Raw genomic sequence first — 25,295 nt, 5'->3', positions numbered from 1 at the left:
ATCTCATTGCTTAAGAAATCAACTGCTGAATTGTACTGAATTTAGTGATTGGAGGTTCCTACTCTAGTCAGTTTGATGTTCAGTTTCATAACTTGGAAGAAGAATAGGGAGTCTGTGGCAATTATTTTGGGATTAGCCCTCAAAAAGAATCAAGACCACTCCTGAGACATCTGAAGGCTGAAGCAGAGTTTAATGTTGGAGTATAAGTAGTTCCAAAAGGTAGTTCTCTGGTTGTCATCCTGGTTTCCTTTTTCGTGGTCCAGAGAATTGTAACATTTGGGGCCTCTTGCTGGCGTGTTGGGCTTGTGGAGAGGTGAACTGCAGACCAGTCGTACTCAGTGGTCAGAGGATCTGTTTGCAGGTCACGATGTTTCTTCACCATCTTGTTATTGATGGAGGCTCTTGGGGCTGACAGTCCTCATGCTCTGTGAGATGGTCCTGATGGTGTGTTTGGAAGACCCATGTCTCTTTTCTGCTGTCCAAATCTCTTATCTCTTATGTGCTGATTGCACAATGTAGGAGACGTTGTACTCTCAAGGCACTGCTGTCCGCTGAGAAGTGCTGTTGTCACTCAGTGATGAAGGAAAGTGGAAGTGCATTTGTTGTCACAAGTGAAAAGAGCTCTTGATGTCCCCTAGGATGGTTACTGTACAACTCATCCACTGACCACTCTGGTGTAGTAAATTGTACAGTATTTCTCTAATTGTACAGGACTTCTCCAAGTCTCTTATCAAGCTTTTGCAAAAGAGTTGAGTATACTGATTAATTTGGTGCGAATAGATCCCTTTCTACACCCAACCATAGGGAAATTTCAGCTTTGTGCATTTAGATCTAACACCTACTGAATGCCTGCCTTAAGGCTGTGGGAGGAGAAGTTGAGCAGCACGTTAGCTGTGAGTGCTGCGGTGCTCTGGGGCCGCTTCAAGGCAGCAGTATCTCGAGGATCTTGGTTATTGAACAAGAAGAGTGGCTGTGGCAGCACACACGGAGCCTTGGGGAAGTGAGCACACCCCGAAGGTGGTGCAGCACCACTTCAGCTCGCTCACATTTCCTGTTGCTCCTCCTTTCTCTGTATCTTAATGGTTTAATTTAGGTGGGGAATGGGCCTAGTAGTGTGAACCCGTCACACGGGGCAAGTGTCTTAGCTATGAGTACTCTCCTATTTCACAACATTTTGCTTTTGTCCTACTGGTAAATGCTTAAGTGAAACAATATTCAAGTAGGCAATGATTTTTTTAAAAAGGGAGATTACAAAATGAAAATAATGAAGTAGCACTACATGGCCAGAGGCTTTAGCTATATAAACAGAAGTTAAAACTAGATCCATCTCCAAGTTCTGTGAGGGAGAGAGTAGAGATCATGCTGATTATTATTATTATTTTTTCTCAGGACCAGTGTAATAATTAAGAACACTATCTTCAAAAAATGAACAGACACATGAATAAAGGGATTTATTTTTAGGGAGCTAGGTGATAAAAGGCAGAATTGAAACAAAGAATGACATCTGTTTGGCAATGAAGCTTGACTGCCAACAATTGGATAGCGGGGAGAAGAAAGATGCCTGCTTGGTACAATTACTCTCCTTTATATTATTTTGATGCATATAAGTAGATGTTGTAAATATGGGATGTATTTTCTACAACAACTCAAAACAAGGGGGCAAGCTGGGTCGGGGGGGCAAATCAGCTCCTTGTGCTCTTAGAGAATTTTCATAATTAAATGCTACCACTTGCCTGTTCTCTTTGGTCTTTGTGTTAGAATAATTAATATTGTTTTGGTAATTGGGACAGGAGTGCAATATCCTTCCAAAAGAACTGTGATCTTAATCTTATTTTTGTGGATTTCCTAACAAAATCATGTGAGGCCTGGGAAAATGAAACAGAAAAATTACTTGGAGGTAAGAACAGTAGCAAAGAGTCCGTACTCTTCAGCAGGCCTTGCAATTAGATATCCTGCTGGATCTATCCATCCGGATGGGTTAGATGACGGTATCTTCAGGAGCCCTTCCTTTTTTTGGTGGAATACCAACAGCACTGTGCCTGTGCAACCAGACAGGTCTGAAGTTGTGTCCTTTTTAAGGCTTTCAGAAAAATTGGATGTGGACAAGCTCAAAACTACTGTCTTTCTGTGCTCTCCCCACCTAGATGACCATGTTTTGAGTCACAGCATGTATTTATAAAGATTAATTCTGTAACTTTTTCTGGGATGGTGCAGAATTGTTGTCATTGAAATCTGTAAAGCTGTGTAAGAACTGTGCCACAGGAGCTCAGGCATTGGTCTGAGTTTCTTCTTCAGTGTGGGTTGGAGCACATCTGTTTTCCTTAAAAAGCCAAACGCCACCATCTCAATTTGAAGGATTTTGTTTCTAATCTTTCTGCTGTTAATGAGAGGGAACAGAAACCATCTCTGGAGCTCTAATGCAGCCTGATGTGTCTCTGTGAAGCATTCAAATACCATGAGTTCCACACAAATGACTATAAATAATTGCCTAGGTTGGCCTGACCTCAGGTTGTCTGAGAAGATGATCTGATAATGGCACGAGTGACTCTGATTCTGTTCTGAAGCAGAGATCCCATTTAGGATTACACTTATTTGAACTCTCTGTAATTTAAGAAGGAAGCTTTCTGCACACGCCAGTATTGGAAGCACAGTCTGAACTCAGGGGTCAGTGATGTGGCAGTTGAAATCATCACAAAATAAGTCACTTGGGACATGAATTTAAGTAAAACCAAAAACTTACCTCCTCCAACCCCAGACTCAACCCCAGATCTTACCTTGACAGCAGTTTTTTCCCCTTGTCTCTCAGCCCTGGTCATCCTGGCCCTGTTTAGTATTTACTGCTAGGCTAACTAAGGCAGATACCTCTTTGCAAGACCTGGCATATGGAGCTCAGCCTACTTTGGTGAGCAGCTTGCAGAACACCAAGCTGGGCAGCAGCTCTCTGCCCAGAAGCCTCCTTGCCTGGTTTCCCTTTCACTGGCAAGTGGTGGCCGTTAGTTTCTAAGAATTATCCCATTTCATGAAAAGCTGCCCAAGAAAGATCTCACGGTTAACCAAAGCAGCCTTTATTACTAGTATGTCACTCCTTAATTGCTGTGTGACAAATTATAAAGAACAAAGTTGAACTTTTTGTTGAATAGTGTTTTGCAGAAAGCTTAGTACTAGCAATAGTCTCATTACCTCCTGTCAGTACAGCCCAAAATGTCCAGAACTCACAGCACTTCTTCAACCATGATCGCTTGCTATTTTTCCATATTGAAATTTCTTTGGTTTTTGACCTGTTACAATACCATAGTCACAACTAGTAAGATGTGAAGATTGTTGTCGTGAACGAAGTTATCAAAATCTCATGAACAATGTATTCTACAAAATACTCTGTGCTCAGAGACTGAGAAAAGTCTAATGGAGAGAAAAGAAGTCAAGAAAAACATTGGCAGCACCTTCTCAAAACAGCTATATCTGACTTTCTATATGTGGTTGTCCTAAATTCTTCAGATTATAAAGCAAATTGGGATTTTAGAATGCTATTGAATGCTGCTGCTTGGAAACTGTGTTGAACGTACTAGCGAGGGGGACACAAATCCCTTCCAAGCGGCTTACAGCCTGGCAAGAAATGGGAGCTGATGCTGCCAGTGCAGGTATTTACCGTTGTTGCTGGTAGTATATGTGGGGCGAGGGGAAAGTTTGGGAAGTCCCTATCTTAAAATAAATAACTCCCTGTGGGTAGATAGTCTATAAAGATTAACTGTGACCTCATTAGGCCAGAGTGTTACTGTATAGTTTTGTTACTAGTACCATTTGAAAATCTTTAAACCTTATGCAAGACTGGAAGAAATCTCCAGAGGGATCTACGTGTTATTTTATTTCTTCCCAAATGGTTGTAAAAACAATATAATATTACTGCTTGAGGAATCTCCAAAGAAGCATGAGAACCTTAATACTTCGACACCAATGCCTTTTCTGAAAAACAGTTTAGTATCCTTGAATCATAACTCCAGTTACCTTTCTTTCCTTCTTAGCCAAAGGCAATTCATTCAGGGATATGATRTGTATTTGGGGAGGTTTTAGGGCCAACATGATTTAAATTGTCAATAGTGATAATATGAATCATAAGTAAATCAGCCTGCAATATCATATATTGAACCATGTAGTGGGAATGGAGATTTAAATAGGAAGACTACATGGGGATGACAGTTTTACAGGTGTGAAAGGTGACAACTGGCCACCACAGGCCAGATCTTAGCWTGTTATATAGGATATTATTTGCAGTGCATTGTAACCTGTTAGTTCAGATTTTCCAAATACCTGTTAGACTCGGTCATGTCTTCCACTGAAGTGTAATGGGCGATAAGTTTAAATACCATGGATTTGGGGGGGGGGGGGGAAATTAAAATACTTTGGATCACTACCAAAGCATATGGTAATACATTTGTGTGAGGATAAAGAAAAGGCAGGTGAGATGTACTGTGTGGGAAGGCAAGCTTCCAAGAACATTAACATTTTATTTTAAGAGATGAATAAAAGCTTCAGAATGGCTCTAGACTTGGCAGGTAAGGATTGTTATGCTTCATCTTGCCTCTTGGCCAGAGAGCTCAGTAAGTGGGAGCTTGCCAGATACGGCAGTCTTCCCCACTACCTGAATTTAATTTAAACCATTCTGTGCAGCCCTGATTTTAATCCTTTCATTTTGGTTTTGAGTTACCGCATATATGGCACAATGGAAATATTTTTTTAAACTCAAATTAGAAACATATTTCAGGAGACAAAAAGAAGTGCCTGTCTTCAAGGCAGAATGAAGCATCTTCTAGATGAAATACAACCATGGTAACATTTTGCTTGAAATGTTTGCTTATCGGTACAGAAATGTGGAGTTGTTTTGTGCTTTTTGCTTCCCCATCCCCTTTCAGTTTGTACGAATTGCGCTAAACTTCCTTCAGACTGGCCAATTCTTGCAGTATCACAAAGAAAATGTGCTTTTGAAATAACTCAGGACAGAAGTATGATGTGTCAAAGGCGATTATTAATGTCATATTTTAAACTGTATTTTGATGGGTATTTAAAAATGGCAGATGGCTTCTGTGGCCAAATTGTTGAAGAGTAAACTTGGTATAAGTACTCACACCTTACATTCTGCATCTAAAATACTGTTTTTCCCATGTTGAGACTTATTTTTTTCCTTTCACGTAAGCAGTGGCAACAGTGTCCCCTTGGTTTCCAGGATGTCCCATCAACTTCAGCATTAAAAACAGAGCAGGGTACAGGAAGTATAAACTCTCCAAAAATCTGAATCTAACTAAAGACTGGGAAGAGGATGAGAGGGCTTGGTTGCCCAGCCAGCCTTGTTTTTGCCACAGAGCTTAGTATGCTGTGTAGATGGAGAAGAAAGTGGATTTTGCAATGCTGCCATGGGGATTTCATAAGCAGGCTGGAAAAAAGAGATCCTTTTTGAAACTACTACAGGGTATTATCAAGAAGATCCATTAAATAATCTTTATATTCCAGTAGCTTTGGAAACTGTCTTTTGGCATAGTGTGTCCTGGTCTSAAAAGCATAGTGGCAATCTGTATTCAGTAAGTAGTTACTGGTGATTCACTGTTCAAAACTGGAAAGCTATTTTGGGTGGGAATTCAGAGCTATTTTATATACYCAAATATCAATATACTCATGGATAAAAGTAGAGAGTACGGATGAAATGTGCAGATGCCACTGAACTAATGGGACTTGAAGTACATTATTGGACTGGATTTGGTTTCAGAATCCTCTCTTGGATAAGACCTGAGGAAACATKAGGCCTCTGGTCAGTTGGGGCCATGAGGAGGGCCTTGCTGTAGGCAGGAATAATCTGCCTCATGAACAGTGACAGGGATGACCGGGGGGATCTATGAYCCTAGGGGGGATCTGTCCCTTCAGCCTTGTGTCACACTGTGGTGAGCTCTTGACAAGGCACACGCTGCACTGGAGGAACGGGTGATGATTGCTTAGATCCATGAAGTGATCATTATAATCCAGCAGCTTTGGAAAGCTTTATCAAGTATGAYATGTCCTGTTCTGGACACTGCGTTYTAGAGGAGTCTCAGARGGATTGGGGTGAATTGGGTGGAGAGCCAGGAATACATAGAGATCCAAAGATATCATCTGCCATGTAATTCACTGAGATAACGCTCATTGACCTGTTAGAAATATTCCTAGGACTGATGAAAGCAAGATTTCTGTAAATGTTGCTTTACCAGGCCTTTACCTGGCGTTTCAAACATGCCAGATGCCGATTGCTGGTATATCGGGCCTGTGCCAGTGCTGTTTGTGTATACCCGCTCTCCATGTACACACACCAGGAGYGGGATGTGGAAACTGAGGAGGAGCTGCCATGCAGTTGCAGTCTGAGCATCAGTGCGTGGCATTTGGAAGAATCTGTTAGGACAAGGTCTGAAAAAAATGTTCCTATACATCTTGTCTGTATGGGCCTAGCAAAATACTCTGTGCCTGGGCCTTGTRCCACATGGGCTGCGGTACCAGCTCAGACACGACGTGAGCCGTGGTCAGGAACAGTATCGGACACAGTCACAGCTGGAGATGGGGCAGCATGAAGGAGAGGAAGGGGCAGTCAGGGGTATCACTGTGAGTAAAGATGGTCCAGGGCCTCCCACCTGCCTGGGCCGAGTCAAGGAGGCYGCTTAGCGTTCGCCTCATCCTGCCCTCCCTGTTGTTCCCAGCCAGGCGGGAGCCCAGAGCTGYTCGCAGCCCTTCCCACAGCCTCTGAGCACTGAGGGACTTCGGCCTCGGTCTGGCAGACCTGGAGGGAGGGAGAAGCTTCCTTTTCTAGTTGCTCCTTATCTAATTCTTGAGCTAAAATGACCATTTGGTGGGCAAGACCACCAGCCATCTTCTCACAGTGGATTCGGGGAAAAAAAAAAAATGAGTTGAGAAGTTGAGACTGCCTAAGTGATAGGTTAGTGTAATGGCTGCTTTCAAGGCTYCGATGATGGGTCTAGGCCTGGGCAGGTGGGCTTTGCTGGGACATGAGGGCTCTTGTTTTTAAACTGGAGACCTATATTCCTTATGACGTCAGCCTTTGTAAAGCCTATTTTGCAGTATGTAGAGAAAGGGTAACTGGAATTTGTTAGGTATTTGTCTCATGAGGTATCATAGATAATTTTACTGCTTCGATCTACCTGTAAATGGAGTTGATTYATTTTAATCCTAAAGAGACGAGGAGTGACACTCATTGCACGTGTGAGTAGCAGTGACGGAGCAGCACTGGCCCAAGCTGAGCCTTGAGCAGAGCCTTTCCCTGGCCCCAGCACCRCAGCAGCAGCTCTCCAGCTCCCAGCCCCTAATTTCTGCACTGCAGGACTCCAGGTGCCTGCAGCCAGACGTGCTGGCGTAATGCAGAATAAATGCTGATATTCTGAAGTCTGCTCTGATATCTAACTCTGTTAGATGGCTAAAATGCATGCAAGTCCTGTAAATCCTGCTAATACTTCTGATGGTTTCATCTCCTGCATGTTGAACTGTCTTATTCTTGATTTGGGTACTGTTGATATCATTACATACACATTCATTAAATAATCCATACTTTAGAGTTATATAAAAACACTGTGTCCATTTGAGGACCTGCACAATGGACATAATTTTTATGTCAAAGCTCATGGCAAATTTACAAGCTTATTAATTAGAGTTAGTACTCAAAGTTGCTCTTGGATAGCCTATTGTTAAAAATATAAAATTGATACCAAACAATTTTGTAATATGTCTGGTAAATAGCGTACAGTTCAGTGAGGAGTACTTTTTAGATAACTGCCTTGTAAGAAGTGGTACCAACCAAATCAGTGCAAATAAGGAGAAAAAAAAACAATGCTGAGTATGTGTGCAAGTATGTAAACTGGATTACTAAGCATCTGAAGGAAAATTAGTTAAAGACCTAAATTTTATGTTTTTTGAAAGAAGTGTCTGTTGTTTCCTATGCAGAAATCCTCATCATGGCTGAGAAACTTCTCAGAAAACACAGCAGTCATGGATGGCCTTGAGGAAGGATGTGACATGTTCTGCAAGACGTGAAATCTGCTCGACTGGMAGCCTCTATGACCCTGAGACCATGTCAGGTAGGATGGAGAGTTCAGTTTTGTTGATCTGAAACAATTTTCAGGTGAATTCATCGAAATCTGGAATTGGTAGTTAGTCATTGTTGAGGTTGAACTTGCACAGAATCTTCTAATTTAATATCGCTGTTACTTGAYAAGTAATGGAGTTAATTCTAGGACAAATTGATTTCTTCAAAATCTAAAAGAGAAATTTAGTAGTTCAAGAAGACCATTAATATTCCTAAATGGTACTCTGCTTTCCAGAACAGCTGTCATGAACTCAGTCTTGTCTCCCTCCTAGCTGTAGAGTGTTTTTTGTCATAATCCTACATTATCTATATTTCTACTTTGCAGTTGGCCACAGTTTAAGAAAACAGAACATGTCCCCCAGAATCATGACATTAATCTGAATTCTGCTTCAATCCAGCATTTTTACTCTGCTCTTGTTCGATACTTTTAAGTTTTATCCCTAACCACAAAGGGCTRAAAACTTTTACCTTTTAAGTGAAATAGCTGAGGACTTGCAGCATTCAAGCTGCAGCCTTCTGTGACTGCAGGATTTCTGAGAAATACTAGAAATTGCTAAAAACAAATTAAAAAATAGCTCATTCAAATGAGTGTTCTTTAGTAAGACTGAGAGGTGTAAGAATGTCCAGTTGGAGAAGAGGGTATAGAGCACAGGTATGTGGTACCGAGGCCAGGAATGTGAATTGGCAATTTGGACATGAAAAACTATTACAGTTTCAATGTTTTGTCCCTGACTGCCCTGAGGAGAACTGCAGGAGAGAGTAGCTTTGTTAGAAACAAACAGAAGAAAAGTATCTGCAACCTGACATTGAGAATACAGCTGGCTGCAAATGCGTCTTTGGTTCTTTGTTTTCTTATGGTTGTTTTGAAAGTGAATGAAAAGAAAGCATTGTGCTTTTGTTGCTTCTGTTATTTTCATCACTGATCATAATTTTTGCTTGGGTTCAGGGCCTTCTCTTTCTAACCACCATAGGCCTGTCCTTACCCCTCTCTGAGAGGACCCAAAACTGGGGGGTGGGAGGGGGGCAGCTCTAAAATCAATGTTCATCAATTYAAGTAAAATCCTACTGACCTTCTGTTGTTGTGCTTTTATAAGCTGCCTTGAATGTTATAGATGGGTTAGAATACAAGCTATGAACTGGTGCTCTGTGGTTTGTCCCAAATGSGTGTGGTGACTCTGGTCCCCCCAGTCCTTGTGGAGCTGTGAGATGTGTTTAGGGGAGGAAAGTGTTTGCTTTGTCCTTGTTATTTTGCTTGGTGCTTTAGCTGCTCTGCCTGGAGCAGAAGGGAAGCTTATGTAGAGACAATAAGCAAAGGGAAGCTAATATAGAGACAAGAGACTTCAACTTCAGGTTGCCAGGGTTTGAGTAGATATTTCAAGCAGCTATGTTGTTTTTTCACTGTTTCAGTAAGGACATAATTATTGATCAAGGTGTATCAATCTGCCATTAATTTGATGGGGGCACATGTGTGGATGCATATGCATTGAAATGTCTGTGCTGCAGTTTCCTATCTGGAAATAGGTTGCTGATGGTCTTTCATGACACTGTCAAAATACTTCAATTAGAAATACATGTAACCTGTGTTTTCCCGTGACACTTTCCTTATTTTTTCCTGAACTATATTTTTGTAAGTTGTTCTGTGCTCAATATAGATGCACAGGGTCTGTCTTCCCCTGCTAACCTCTCAAGACATAGTCTGTGAGGGGGAAGTGTTTAAAAATAATTGCAGCTATGCCAGAGGAGCCTRTATCCTTTCTGCAGAGTAACTGACATCAGGCTTCTGGGTTCACAAAGTGGTCAGCAAAGGATCAGTAAAAACATCTGAAGGGTGGGCGTCCTTTTTTCCTCTTCCCTTTAAAGGGAAAATGTGACTTTTGAAGTCAGAGTAAATTTTCAGACTTTAGGGAAGCCTAAGTGACRCAAACCTCTTATTAAAATGAGTAGGATTACGTGCTGTGAAGAAGTGCCCGACTCATGAAAATCTTGTGCTCTGAGAAAGCCCGTTGTGYTCCTGCAGCTCCAGGCTGGAGCCAGGGCGACGGGACTCCCCCCGTGAGGGGGACTCAGATCCCTGTGGTGGCCGAGAGCTGTGCTGGGCCAGGGGCTCTGTGCCCTGCTGGGGACTGGCCTGTGACTCGCTTAGCTTCATGTCCCCCCTCTCATCCCTCTTATTTTGAAGCAGTGTTGAGAGAAGCTTTGGAGATCTTGCAAGGCCTCCCTTGAAACCACCACTGGATTGTTTGTAAAAGTAGTGGCATTTTGAGTACATGCACATGCAATTGGAAAACCATTAGTTATGTAGTTCTGCTTTTCTCCTGTCTAAYAAAGCCAGAGCTGCTTATAAATTGGTATCTGCTAGGAACAGCATTTGACACTTTCCAAATTTTTGGCCTACATTTGGAGGACTAAATCTTGAAATAATCATTTCCTTTTCAATAGAATGCATTTCTTCTTTCTTGGCATATAAGATTGAAGGGGGAAAATAACACACTTTTTCCCTCCACACTGACGATGTTTGGATAGAGTTATGCAAAACCTCTCAGCTTTAGCAGGATATTATTTCCTCCTTGAACGCTAGTGGATTGTTCTGGCTGTGTAGCTCCTTTTCGTATTTTGAAACAGAAACTATCTCGGGGCTTGGAGTTTTCTTAATGCATTTTCTTTGTTTACAGTAGAGATATATCTATATATAATATATATACATTCTTGGAAAGGCCATAAAAGCTCAGGCTCTTACAGAAGTGGCTCACTAGGCACCTCTCCCTGTCTCTCCATGTGATTTCTGCTATTCTTTTCAACCCTCTCCCCTTCTCACCGTTTCACTGATGCCCCCTTCTGCCCTTTTTGCCTCATACCAGGGAAATTCKTATTTGAGCACTATGTGGATGCAGTGTGGTCTCGCAAGATCAATTTGGGCTTGATGGCTGCTTGTTCTTGTTGCTTGTCTGGGACAGGGCCATCCCGATGGTTTCTGTACTGCTGTTTCCTTTGTGTTTCAACCATGAACGCTTCCTGTGAGCAGCAACCGGGTGAATGTGCTAGAAATGCTCRGCAGAGAATGTGTAATTTCTCTTCCTTGTATGCCAAGTACGTGAGCAAACCAGTTGTGAAAAGAGTATTTTGCTAACCTTCATTTTGTGCTCCAYGGGGAATTTTAATGCAATGTATCATATCTGAAATGAACTGCTGCTTTCCACCACTTCAACCTCCCAAAAAGCAGATTTGCAGAGTTTAGAGCAGTCTCTGCAGTTCTTTCTCCCTTAATCCTTCCTTTTCCAGCTCACCGTTGCACTCCACGGCTTGTGTCCRTGCCATGCCCTCCTCCCTCGGCACCAGCAGAGCTTTCCCAGACCCGCTCTGTCCCGCCAGTGAGATGGGGCTGGAGAGATGAGGAAACTGCTGGGATCTGCGCGCGGTGCCGGTGCTGCCCTTGAGCAACCCGCGCCTGCTGGCTGCGTTCCTGCAGCCCACGCTCTGCCGGGGAATAAGTGAAACCATCAGTTTGTCTCATAAATCGCCAATTTGTAATTGGCTCGTGGGGATCTGACTATGGCACTGAAGGACTTGAGAACTGCCCTTAGAAACGTGTTTGGAAATGGCTATGCTGCCTGGCATCCCTGTGGGAATGCTCTGGCTGTCCGTAGCACACACGGGGGCTGCTTTAGGGACAGGAAGAGCTGCTCTGGGAGAAGTCCACCCTAATCTCATGCAGGTTAGTCCCAACTTTGAGGCTGTCATCCTTGGGGGAACTCCTGCAAGTCTCTTCTCTGTAAATAGCTGATAGTCCACTCGTGTGGATGCTGCTGCAACAAGTGCAGAGTGGGGGTGCTTGGGTGATCCAAAACCAGAATATCTACCTGGAGGATAGTCTGGCAATKCGAAAGAGGGGTGAGAGCATGAAGGCTGCTTTGGTTCAGAAGGAAATGGAGAAAAAATCCATTTTCTCAAGAAAACTTTTAAAGGAAAAGAGGTAGTTGGAATTTAAAGGAAAAGAGATAGCTGCAGATAAGGCTTTTCAAATCTAATGCGAAGTTTTTAACATAATTTCCTGATATCTCTTGTCTGTCAGGCACAGTGGAAGAATGTTAGTCGCTACACTCTGTGCTTTTAATTGTCACTTAGCATGGAATAGTGTCTCACTTAGGTTGAGGTCTCCTGTTTGTGCTACAATGCCAGTTTGATATTTAGTGCCAGTGATAGTACAGTATTTCAATTATGTTGGAAATACTAAAATGAAAAAATGAGCATTTCAGAAATGACATATMTTAATTTTTGTTTAAAAGCCATAAAAATAACCCTCTCAGAGGTCTGTCAATACATTTCAAATAAAATTTATAATAAAACACATCAAAGCATGTGTTTGTTTTATAACAAAGGTAAATAACAGGAAAAAAATTCAACCAAAGTCCAATAGAACTTTATATTTTCAGTTTTSTCCTGCCTTTTTAGCTGCTCGCAGAGCTGTCCTGCAGAATGAAGCTCTTGCTCCTTGCTGTAAACAGCAAGCAACGTAGAATGAGCTGAAAGAGCAGCTTCCCACTGCCTTCTGCTCAAGAATTGTTGACATATAGGAGTGACAAAGAGGAAAGTGCAAACAGATGAAAATCCCAGCTGAATGAGTGAGTTTTTAATCTCCTTGCACCTGTTTGCAGGATGGAAGTGTGTGAGTGATGGGGTGCAGAAAGGAATGGTGCAACCTGGGCAGCAGGATGGGAGCACAGGCAGCAGTCCCCAGCGYGAGGAGGGGGGTGGCTCTGGGCATCCTATTTCAGACCTTGAATTTGAAGTGCCCTGCTATTGAAGATGTATGTCAAATAATTAAAGAGCAGYACTTAGGGAGGAGCTGAGCAGGAGAGAGGGATTTGCATGCACTGCCCCMCTGCCCTGAATGCATCAGCTTCTAAAATCATTTAATTTCCAGAGAGGTTGCTGTGAGCTGGTAGTACTGATGCTGCTAGATGGGTTTTGCACAGGGCACAAGGTGATCTCGCCTCCAGAGGTAWCAGCTCGTGCCCAAAGCTGAGCTCTAAGTACAGAAATGCAGTTGGCTGGAAATATGACGTGTCCTAGGAAGGATTTGCTGTTGGGCCAGAAGTAGCTGGTGCAGCCTCTGCAGAGCAGTGTGCCATGAAGGAGCCCGTCCCCTGCTAGAGACAGGGAGCGTGGGAGGAGCTGYTGGTAGCTTTGCCACACCGTTCTGTACACTGGCACATCAGTAACACCCTCACGCTTGGCAAGCCTGAGCCCACGTTTCGCAAGATGTTCTAGTCGGAGTCCAGGAAGACACCCTGGATTTCCAGCTGTTCGTTCYTCTGCCTTCTCTTTCATTACAAGAATACATTTGTGAAAATTAGCTGAAATGATGTTCTGCTTTGCATTGTTTCTGGGAGCTTGCAAACCTGCCTTTCCTCTTAGCTTGTGTCTAGGTCCAACACCAGGCACTTCAGTACTACTGATGGAGACTTTAAGGCAGCAGAGGTACCACGTGCTTCTAGTCTGGTTGCTTTACAGTTCTCTGCAAAGATACAGACTGGGAATGAACAGCCTGATTTATTGCTATAAACCACTGGATTTTTTTTCCCCCTTTACTCACTTTGAGGACTCCTAATAAGTTTGACAGGAGCTCTGGACATTCTTGATATATGGCACCAGGTCCGTTAGTTCAGAAATCCCACACAGAAGCTTGTTTTCAGAAAGAGAGAAAATAAGATTAAACAGGACAGGGAATGCTGTTATGAAAGAATGAAAATATTTTCATTACTGGGGTATTTGTATGTCAACAGCTGATAGGGAATGATGTGAGACATGCCCAGAAGGACTCCCAAAGACTTTTCCTTGTACTAGGGACCAATTAGCAGAGCCCAGATTAAGTGAGCAAAGCCACTATGCTTCTTGCAATGTTAAAAAATAGTGTGACATTCAGACCCTGTATCTAATAAATACTTGTTTGCTTTTATCCTTGTGACTTAATATATGCTGTGTGTAGGAACTACACATGTGCATATAACATAGGAGAAAATGCTAACTGTCCAAACAGGTGAGAAGCAGGGGGAGATGATGTAAAAGGAGCTAACGTGGGGCTGGAAGCTGCTAAGGTGACTTGAGGAGGTGGTGAAAGAAGCAATGGGCAAATTTAGTTTCATGCTCTGCCACCCAGCTCTGTTGAAGCAGCCCTTGAACTGGCCCAAAAGAAATTGTTTGATTAGCCCCTTCAAGATAAGGAAATAACTTGGAGATGTTTTAATCTTTTCCCAGAGAAAACAGCTGAGTGATGAGATTAAAATTAGCAAAAAAAAAAAAAAGGCGTGATTTTAAAGAGAGGGTTTACAGTGTTCGTTTGCTTCCTTAGCAGCTCATGGATTCCACTGCAGAAGGGTGCTGTTGGGTGCCCTTTCAAGCTTTACCTGCCTCAGATCTTAGGAATTAGTGATTATTTGAAATGGCCAGAGGAAATACTGCTATGGACTTAAAGAGCATTAGCTTTTCACTGAGTTTAGTTCTGGGATATGTTTTCATTTCCATATGCTCGGAGCTTTGTGTGACGTAGCACTATTAGCTGTTATTTATCTCAGGTACCCGAATGCAGTCATTGCTGATATAATTTTGGATCAGCTGGCTCATTAGGAAGTCTTGTTGCCTCCATGACTATCAGTTATGTCCATTCCTTAAGGAAAGGTGAAAAGTGGATTGTGTTTCTGTTTCATGTTAGTACTTAAAGGCCTTGCGTTCCCTAAGGCCATCTCATCTGTGTCATCGGGCTCCTACATGTTTATCCTCTGGATATTTTCACCTTATTTCACCTTCATTTAAATGTTTTTTTTCACTGATTGCCATTTCTAAATGTGAGGCATCAGAAGTCTGTTTCTTGGTTCAGATAATATTAGTAATATTGCAGAAAGCCTTAAGTTAGGTGAGGATGGTGATGTTCAAAGCCGTGTGCCCTGAGCAGCTTGCGGTGATATTTGAACTGGGTGTGTCAAAAGGATCTAAGTAATTTGGGTACAGGATGGAAATGGGGAAAAAAAGGGGAGTTGTGCCAACCAACCATATGGGCAAAGTGACAACCCCATTCTAGCTCTTTTATTGTTATTATTATTAATTTGGTTAAGAATATGTTGTTTGATAGGATTGTCTGTCAGAACATCTGTCTCAAATTTTGTTTTCTTTRGGCTCATATTTTGTGTTTTCATGCTAAGCTCCAGGGAATCTTGTTTTGGAGGTAACCAAGAGTTGTAGCAATAGTATATGTAATTCTCTTTCCTAATGCTTTTTCAGAATTTGCTCTGAAATTCATGAATTTCTTTTCACTGTCCTTTGTTCTGCAAGTCCCTGGTTTTGTTTGGGCTTTTTATTTTTTCCTCCAGTTTTTCACCTCCATCTCTGTCCCTCCCTGCTCCTGCTGAATTAATGCCAACAGGAAAACTTAAGCTTGTCTTCCCCTACCTGCTCAAAAGAGCCCAGCACGTCAGGGTACTTTGCTGGGAAGGTGCCGAGCTCCCTGATTATTGTTTCCAATATGGGAAGAAGAGTCAGGTTATTGCAGCTTTCCTGCACGGAGGACGAGAGTAAAAAGACCCAGTTCAATGAGTATCTRTTACTGACTGTCCAATAATCAAACCTGAAAGGGCCTTTCTCCCTGCTAAGGATGGCTGGGATGGCTTGGAAGAAGAGTGACTGCAGGGATTGTGCTGTGGGTGGGGATATGCTGACAAAAAATGTAGTGAATAATTTGGACAAACTTGTAGAGCGCTCTGCCCAGCACAGTGAAGCCTTCACCTCTTGCCGCAGTGTTTTGGCATCAAAAGGACTTTATCTGCAAGTAACGTGTAAGGTGGATTGCAAAAGAGGAATGCAGACAGCTTCCCGTATCAGCACGTTGTTTTGGTTATGACTCTACTGGGTTTTTGTAAAATGCATTTGGTGGGGGGGAGGGAATCGGTGTGTCCTTTTTCTTGGTTAATCAAATAAACATTTTTTCCCAGAAATTAACATTTCCAATGCTTAAAAAAATGCTATTTTTGTTTTCTTACCATCTCAGACGTTGCAGCAGGCTGTCTAAACACAGGTATCCAAACCAAGAAAAGCTCCTGCATCTCTGGCTGTACCTGCAGAGGCAAGGGGAGAGGGTGCAGCCGTGGCAGCAGCAGCTGCAGGGCAGATGTGTTCAGAGARCGGAGTGTTTGCAGGTCTGGCTTGTGAGTGGTGGCTTTGGCACTCCAAATTCTCAGTATTGGCRCCGCATTGGCACCGTAATTCTCAGTAAATCCTGTTTTCTGTGAACTTCTTTCTGGGTTATCTGAAAACTTGGGCCTCTTTTCCTGTCTTCTTCCTCTCTCCCGTGATTGATTTTAACCAGCCTTTGCCCTACAGTTGTTGTCTGAAATGTTCTTGCACAGCTCCTGGCCGTTCCTTTTTGTGGGTTTGCAGTTCCTACTGTGTTTCTAAGGTAACTGCTCTGAAATGKGGAAACCAACAACTCAATTTGAAATGTAAAGATCAATGAAAATGTAGAGTATCATTTTGATAAATTGCATCCACACTTCATGGGCTTTAGGATCCCTACAAATAGTTGGAGAACTCCGGGGGCTCTACATGTACTGGCTTTTGTAAAGMAGAGTAAATTAGGGGGAAGTCTTATTTGTTTCACTTGCTCTTGAACTGAAATGTTCAGTAACCGAAGTAGCAAGTATGCTGCTTTGCTGGGGAGGAGGGAGATGGAGATGTGTGCTGGATGTGTGASGTTGATGAATAACACTGTGGTAAATGCTGCAGTGAAGGGAACTGTGATGGAAAGTGCTGCCTTCTGCTCAGYGGGGTCCCGGCTGAGATCCACAGAGATCATGGCAGGTCCCTCATCTTGCCCTCTTGTCTCATGTAGCTGGTAGCTGCCACTCCATACAGAAGCAGAGTCACAAGGAAATGAGTGCTTGTCTCTTGTAGTCCAGGGCCTTTAACGAAACTGAGTGAGCAAGGGACAGTGAGTGGGTCTGAGTGAGCCTGGGACTGGCTGCTCCTGCAGGGCAGCCCTCGGGAGGCTCTCCCGGCGTCTTGGGTGGAAGGTGACCTAGGGAGCTGCAGTGTTTGATGGCTGCTGAAAGAAGGGGCAGCGAAAGGCAGAGCTCCACATGCTGCCAGGGTCTGTGCTCTATTTGGACAGTTACAGAGGTGATTRCATCAAGGAGCCCTGAGCATTGCGCTCGTTAACAAGACAACATTTGCAAATTCCTTGTGAGCAAATKCCTTTAGGAAGTGGAAAGCAGGAAATGAAGCAAGGAGCCCCTGTCTCCTAACGCGCAGCCGTTTCTGTGATGCCCCGAGACCTCTCTGTTACTCTGTGCAGCTGAGAGACGTTTCCTGAATGCAAGTGCTGCCTTGGCACTAACTCACTTGAGTCACTCGGTGATAGCAGGAAAAGAGCYCTGGCAGTGGCTGCTTGTAGGAGTGTATTGGATAGGCAGACTGTATTTAACTCTGAAGTTTTGAGGAGTTCTTAAGGCTAAAAATGCTTCAGATGTTTCCTATATTTTATTCCTGTTCTATCTGGATTACAGAAAAGTGGAATGATCAGCAATTGAGATACTTGTATTATGGTAGTGATTAATGTCTGCCCATATACATAAATGYGTACCTGTGTCTTTCCCTATCACTCCATTTTTCTTGGAAATACACTCTGCACTATGTAAACTTCTCCTTTATTTATCACAGGCAATGTAAAACTATGCACTTCCCCCCCAAAAATTCAAGTAAATGTGGAACAGAAGGAACTTGAGGCAGAGAGGCAAGATTTGACAGTTTTCCAGAAAAGTTKGAATCTGAGGAGTGCTCATTTAGTGACTCGTGTGAAAACCTATACAGACAAACGTAACTCTGTGTAAGGTGGTGAAGTTGGACCTTCACAGACCAAGCTTACAATGGATTTTTTGTTTATTATTTTAATTTATTGTGATGCTTTATGATAACAAGAGAAATGGTACAGTACAGCTCTGCATGTTCAGAGGGAGTACACAAGGTTTTCCTTCTGTTTAAGAACTGTTAGGCAAAAAATACTTATCTGACAGGTGAAGTGTTCTGAAATAATATCTGATAAATTCAGCATCCCTCTTGCCAAGCCCTTTTCCTCATCCTCTGAATAACCTGGGTTTTAACAGCTGGATATGGAACGACTGTCTTGCAGATGCTGCAATTTGAATTATATTTTATTAAGCTGAAATGAGAGATATAGCAAACTCTCCCAGGGAGTTCAGCAGTTTCTACCCTTCTAGTAACAGCATACTGTACAGGAAATGGAGGTTAAAAATTGCAAAAAGTCATTCAGGGTGTCTTCCAATAGAGTCACTACCTTGAAAGAAGTTCTCATGCTCTTAGAAGTCCTCTGAAATGACCAAATGAAGGGATGGGTTGGGTGGATCCTGGTAGCTGTAGGTAGGCAGCGTGGCAGTAGGTGGTTGTTTCTCCCTCGCGCTGTCTCCGTCAGCTCCTGGCCCTCCAAGCCCCTGCTTGCTCCCATCCCTGCACCAACACTTGGTTTTCTCTCCTTATCACCACTGCTTTCCCCCAGAGACGCGGTCTTTTCACAAGCGCAACATTCACTATCCTAACAAAGTAGGCTTGAAAATATGTCATGCTTTTGTAATCCTGCATACAAAGAGACAAGAGCATTACAAACGCACCGCTTTCATCTCACGCGAGTGATGTAAGAKACAAACTGAGCGCTCGGCTGAAACCAGAGATCTGGGTTGCTGGTCCACCCAGCAGCGCGCTCCTGCTCGGGGAGTGCAGCTGTGCTAGGCGCTGCAGTGCAGCCCCCTGGCCCCAAAACACAGCTTCGAGAGAACAGCCTCTTCCTCCTTCTCCCCCCACCCAAAGGGCTATCAAAAAATACTCATGGCAATAAGTCAATATTGTTGGCTCATGGGAATAGGGTTGTTTTGGCAATTGTAGGTCCTGACAATCGCTGGGAAAGGGTTGCTCTGTATCTGACTTGGGCTTTGTGCAGTTATTCTCCTAAACCTTAGAGCAAGGGAGGTGTTTGACCCTTGCTAGCACTAGAATCCTTAGTTTCCCCCTTGGAGTGGAAGGCTTTTCTTGCCCAGTGGCAACAAGTCCTTAACTGAGGACCAGGAGATGCTGTGCCATGTTCCTATTTCCTCTAATTACCTGTTTTCTTGCTCAAACTGACTGTTATTAGCTCTATGCACATTAAACACCCTGTCACTTAACCTTGCAAAGGGAAGGAGATMTTGCTTGCCATTAATAGATGAGGTAGATTAGGCACAAGTTTCAGTTAATCTGTCCAAATTAATAAAGCTGAGGATCCCCAAGTTCTGATAAACCTGTTTTTCCTTAGGATATTGAAATTGCTTCTGTGAAGTTAGGCTCATCACATAACAGCAATGCTTAGACTTAATTCATGTTTGTCAAGTATTTCATGATCCCTTTGTGGAAGAGACATTATGGATGCTAATGTATTGTATTTAGGCTATTTAAGAGGTCTGTAAACAAAGCTGGAGATAATTAAAATCACTTTAAGGTTTGAATAATTAGACATGTAAACATCTTAAGTTGTAAATTGTGATGTTACGGTGAGTGTATTTCTTGAGGCTCCGTTAGGACAGTGAATTAGTTGCACTGCAAGTTCTAATGCGATTGGAAATATTTTCTGTAGCTTTTTCTGGGAGTATACCAGGCAAAAGTGATGGTCCCTCTTGTGACAAGCGAGCAATACAGAAATTAAGTGAGGTAGTACTGATGGGGTCATGTTATCATAAAGTACAGCTCTGTTAACTCTTGCAGGGTTGGCCCCTAGCAGGATGTTCTGGAAGACTTCATGCAGGACTCTATATACTTTAATTATATAAGTTAGAAAATMTACAGATTTGCTGACTACCTGCAATATATTAAGCTGATGACATTTGAAGGTTGATACGTGATGAAACATGTCAAATCAGGAAATACAACTGATGCAGGTACATGCATCAGAAATGATGACTTAATATACATAAGTGAGCAATGCAAAAATGAATGGGCTTAGTGCTAATAAATGCAGGGCCATGTATGCTSGAAGTGAAAGCCTTTGCAAGGCACTTGATGAATTTTCTTGTTCTACATTGTGGAATTTAAGATTGTGAAAGGCTGTGAAATGATRAACAGGATAAAAATCCCAATCAAATCTGAAATCTTGTTCTACAAAATTAACTATTGTGCCTTTCTATTCTTCTTTACATCTGAGATGAGATGTACAAGAARAATACGAGAAATCTTCTGTACAGTGTGCATGACTGCCCCCTACATTTGAATTTTTAGTAAATTCTGATTCAGAATGTAAGTAAATGCAAGAAAAAAACCGATCTGCAATCAGCTTTTCAAATTCATTCATTTCTTTTAGCTGTTGTAGGTGTAAAAATTCAGCAAATATATATTACATATTAAACACTCAATGGACATTAAACTTGTAGCATGACTTCAGTGAGGATTTTTAGTCAAGTGACTATAAGCTCCCTCATTTAAGTTGTTGAAGATCCTATGCTCCTTTGACGTGCAACCAATAGCTCAGTTCCAGCAGGCTTTACCCTGGCCTGCCTTGGAGTGATACACACAGTTAACATAATAGTGAAATCAGCCCATGGGATGCTACCAGGCTGGGCATTTGGTTACATTTGACCATTTCAGCAAGGATGGCAGGTTTTTTTGTCTGTGTAATGAATCACACCTGCCAAAGAAATGAGCTTGTGGAAGGGATCAATTTAATTTGTTGCACTGCTATCTTGGTACTTGAAAGCCTAAAACAAAAGAAAAAACACAAAATTCAGTGAGCCGGGACTTCTTGATTCTTGTGTCAACCAGATGTTTGCTGGCCCTGTCTGTTTAGACTGAACATATCAGTTTGGCATGTGTGGAGGAGAGGAAATGGTTGACATCAGGGAAGATGTGGCCTATACTGGTCTGCTCACTATCACTTCCATCTGAGGTTGCTTACCCTTTCAAAAGCAATGTGAGCCTATGGTTTGTTCTGAGAGTTGGATTTGGACAAGTCCCAACTGGATGAGTTGTCCTTTTCTGCCTCCCAAGCCAGCGGAAGTTTACAAACCCTGCAGACCATGACTCCTAGATCATGGCCCTTAGATATTCCCTTGTCCCCCACATTCATGCAGGATGCTCTCGCTGGCAGATGAATTGAAAGATGAGGGTGTTACAAGCAGAGGAGGAGTGGCAACCACGTTCACTGTCTCTTCCCTGCGTGTGTCACTTTGTGCTTAAACTTCTATTTCATTTGACATTTTGTCACAGTTTATAATATTTTGTTGCAATTCTCCTTGGCTGCCTCTAGTTTTGACTTTATAGAAGATGGGGTATAATTGAAGAATTGGTTGTGAATCTCTACCTCCCTTTTAAAATCATTTATGTATATCCCCTGTACCTGTGCAATGCTGTAGATTCATATATTTGAAATAGGACTGCTACTGGCTTTTAACAAATCTAGAGTCATATCTTTGAGTATTACCTGTGCTGGCTTTACTGGAGTAACGGTCCTGCTTGTTCTAGTTGAAGTCAAGGAAATGTGGTTTTGAACATTTACTCTTAGAACATATAATTTTTAATTCATCAGGTGATCCAGTCGTGCTATAGAACTCGTGCTCTGATAGCTCCACCTTACACTTGCTAGTCTTAAAGACTAGAAAGGCGTGCAGGAAACCACTGTTGAATTTTAGCATCTCCAACAAACTCATTTGCAGAATTASTTGGAGTATCATCTTCTCAAGCCATTAAAAGAAGTCAAACCCACACATGACATTAGGATTTATAGCAGTGCTGGTCCTAGGCTTTGCATATCTTAGGTGCATGTTCAGTTAAGTCTTTCTTCACCAGTGAACCCAAAATAACAGTATTTCAAAGCATATTTGAGGATGGCCTTTCRGTTATCTAGTCCAAAGTGCTTGAAGAAGTAACTCTTTCTTTCTCAAGTGCCCACCCTTCCCCCTTTCTGACATCTGCTACTGCTGCTGCTCTGCCTGTTATTATTTGTCTTAGAGCCTCTGCCCATTCTTTTGCTTCTACAGCTGCTGCTGGTGTTTCCTCTTGGTGTTTCCTGCCTGTCTGGTCTAAATTCCATCCGCCACCCTCCTGCCCCTCTGGCTGGCTGCCCAGCTGGTTAAGAACTGGCACTCAGTTGACTGTAGCGCTSCTATCTGCAGTAGGAACATGATAATATTTGGGTTTAATTTTATTTTTGAGGAAAGYCTCAAGATCTTTTCATGAAGGTTGTATATTGTTTTTTCATGCTGACCTTTCAGATGCATCTTTGATCTGCAGGGCATCTTGTACCCACATGAGAATTGTCAATGAGTATAAGGATTGCAAAGAAGGAAACTGTGGCAAATTTCGTGTTTCAGAAGTCATGATGAGTTGGGCTTGTTGCAGGAAGCCTTGGAAGAGATAAGTTGGTCCTCCATTTTCACTGGTATCACAGTTAAGATCACAGATGCTCTGCCATGTGCTCTGGCAGTGTCACTAATGTCTCTCTGTACCACTGTGCCAGGAATGTGGGCAAGACTGGCAGAAGAACCCAGACTATGCCGTTGCTCCTCTTCTTTCATCCTAGTCTGTCTAAGAGCAGCTCTRGAGAGGAGGTGGTCTGTGCTGCCTTCCTCCTTTACAGGGCTCTTGGGGATTCTTGCTTTAGTCTTGAGAAAAAGACAATCCCTTTTGARAGCAAACCAGCAAGCTAGGATGGCTGGATATAAAAAGAAGGCAAGCAACTCTAAGTGAAGATTCTTCCTTTTCATCGCCCCAAATTTGYCTAATTTAAGGCACTTTTTTAACCAAAATAAATGCCTAAGGAAGAACTGAAACGTGTTGAGAAAAAAGATATTGACTTGCATGTAGGAAATGGTGGCTTTCCAGAAAGGCAATGCGCATGCCACTTAATGGTTTTTGTTTGTCACCTAGGTAGTGAGCATCTCTATCTTTGATGGAAAGTTGTAAGATGTTATATTAGGTGAAGCCAATGCTGTTTGTAACTTCATTTTATATAGAGAGAGTATTTCCTGAACAGCATGATAGGAACTGATGAAAGAATGAGTCTGTATCTGATCATGGAAAGGGATACTCTAGCTGATGAATGGAGTCACAGAATTGTGCTCCAAGGGCCTATCTCCCTACCTACCTAAAAACTGAAGGCCCAGAAGCAATTTGGGAATGCCAGGGAATGGAGAAGAGGCACAACAACGCCCCGAGCTGGTTAGSCACCTTGGAGGGCTCTGATGCAGGAAGGGGCGCAGGGAGCGGTGCAAACGCAGCACTCCGGAGAGCCCCTGTTTCCAGGAAGAAGGAGCAGCCTGTTCATAGGCAAAAGGTTTGTTCCCCACCTCCAGCCTTGAGGTTATTCCTCAATATTTTGGTACTATCCTGCCCACACTGCAGTTAAGCAGCACTTAAAATCTTCCAGGATTAAGAAATTAATGGTTACTAAAAATAAGTTTCAATTTAAGGTGCAAACATGTGCAAACATGTAGTGTGCAGGATACTTTTTTCAGGCTTTCCACCCCTTACTTAATTTGGGGTCAATACAATGTATTAAGGAAGAGAAAGAATGTTTTTGCCAAGAAAGCGCAGCATTAAGAGGACCAACATTGTGTGACAAGACAGCAACGTGCAGTCCTTAAATCCACATCTGCTATGATGAGATTTATATCAATATGTTAAGAGATGCCCTTAGCAATATTTGTTTAGCTTTTAGGAATGTTGGGTGGAAAGCTGAAAATACAACATTTAGTGGTAGAGCAATGCAGTTCTTCAGGTGCTGTTCTGGTGAGTTTCCACCAAAGCATTTTTGGAGACTCATTCCTACTTTGGAGACTTGTTTTCCCCCTACTCCTTTGTTCATCAAGTTCTAGAGCAGTGCCATGTGCCTTAGAGATAAGCCCTACACAGGAAACTATATTCCCTGTCCTGAAAAGAAAGAGCAAGTATGAGAGGGGTTAATCTGAATTTCTTGCCTCATTCTTAGATGGTATCTTGGGAGCATGCTTGACAATCTTAACTTGACACCTGTATATATATTTATTTTTATTGGAACATAGAATTACATTGGATTTTAAGTGAATTTTAAGTGATTCCGTTTGGATTGTAAAATGATATTTTGTTTACATTGGTTTTTCTGGTTTGTTTTCAAAATGTTGTTGCAGTGAATTCTTAAATATTTTAATTAGCAACACATTAAAAAATACTGTTTTCTGGAAATTAAGTCATTTAGAAGTAGTTAATGCCCCTCTGTATCACTTTAACCTGAATCTAGCTTGCTAATCCTGTTGAATAACAAAAACACTGAACTTCCCTCCCCGGTTGTGCCCTCAGAAAGATGTTTGCTAGCAAAGTGAATGTCAATCAAGGGAGGGAAATCTAACTTTTTGATCAGTCTCTAAAAGGTGAATTAACTTGTCTAAAGTATCAGCCGCATGGGCTAGTGAATGTCTGAAATTCCTCTAGCACCTTTCTGGTGTAAAACCTAATTTCTGTGATGTCCGAGGAGAGAAACTCAGYGCGCCTGGCATGTGCCATGGAGTTGTTCTTGGTGAAGAATGCCTGTGGCTCTCCTTATCTGTGAAATTGAGTTCCTCTATATTGTTGCAAGACTTTTAATATCAGCCTTTTTCTTTTCGGAGGGGAGGAAGAAAGAAAAAGGAGGAATCTCTCAAACTTGAGTTCTTTGCTCATCACTGCTTTTACRGCTTTTTGTGGGATTTTTGATAGCACAAAAATCCATGAGCTTGTGAAAATGCCTACGCCTGTATGATTTAAAKCCTGCTGCCAGCCAAGGAGTTTAATGGAGGCATCAGGAAGGAGTGACGTGTGTGCAGCAGCTGGGCCTCCCCGTTGCCCTCAGSGTGCGTGTCCTCCACGATGTTCCTCCGGGCAGGGCCCCCACCCAGAGCAGGGCCTCTCCTCCGTGCGCGTGGCACCAACACAGGGTTTCCCTTGGGCCGTGACTGGCGCCCTGCAAGGGCTGCTGCTGCTTTGGGCTGTGCTGGTGCTGGGCCGTGATGCCTCGGTGCTCCCCCTCGCTGCTGGGGGCCCCGTGTGCCCACAGCTGCTCAAGGCCTGACTTGCCTCCCCTCCAGGCTCCCTCTAGTGTCCCGTGTTTTCCCAGCCGGCATCTCCTGGAGCAGGAAGCAGGACACGGAGCTCCAAG

General features: G+C 42.8%; 1 long non-coding RNA gene across 3 annotated transcripts in view; it reads left to right on the top strand.

The window, feature by feature from the left end:
- LOC112947926 overlaps positions 1-25,295 on the top strand; it is a 118,958-nt gene that overhangs the window by 80,203 nt on the left and 13,460 nt on the right. For all 3 annotated transcript variants that reach the window (XR_003249504.1, XR_003249502.1, XR_003249503.1), the window contains exon 2: positions 7,966-8,099. This is a non-coding gene — a long non-coding RNA (uncharacterized LOC112947926). The remainder of the gene's footprint in view (positions 1-7,965; positions 8,100-25,295) is intronic.

The sequence above is a fragment of the Nothoprocta perdicaria genome, unplaced genomic scaffold, assembly GCF_003342845.1.
Source record: "Nothoprocta perdicaria isolate Ctin4 unplaced genomic scaffold, notPer1 scaffold_25, whole genome shotgun sequence".
NCBI lineage: Eukaryota > Metazoa > Chordata > Aves > Tinamiformes > Tinamidae > Nothoprocta > Nothoprocta perdicaria.
This window is presented reverse-complemented; position numbering and strand designations above follow the sequence as displayed.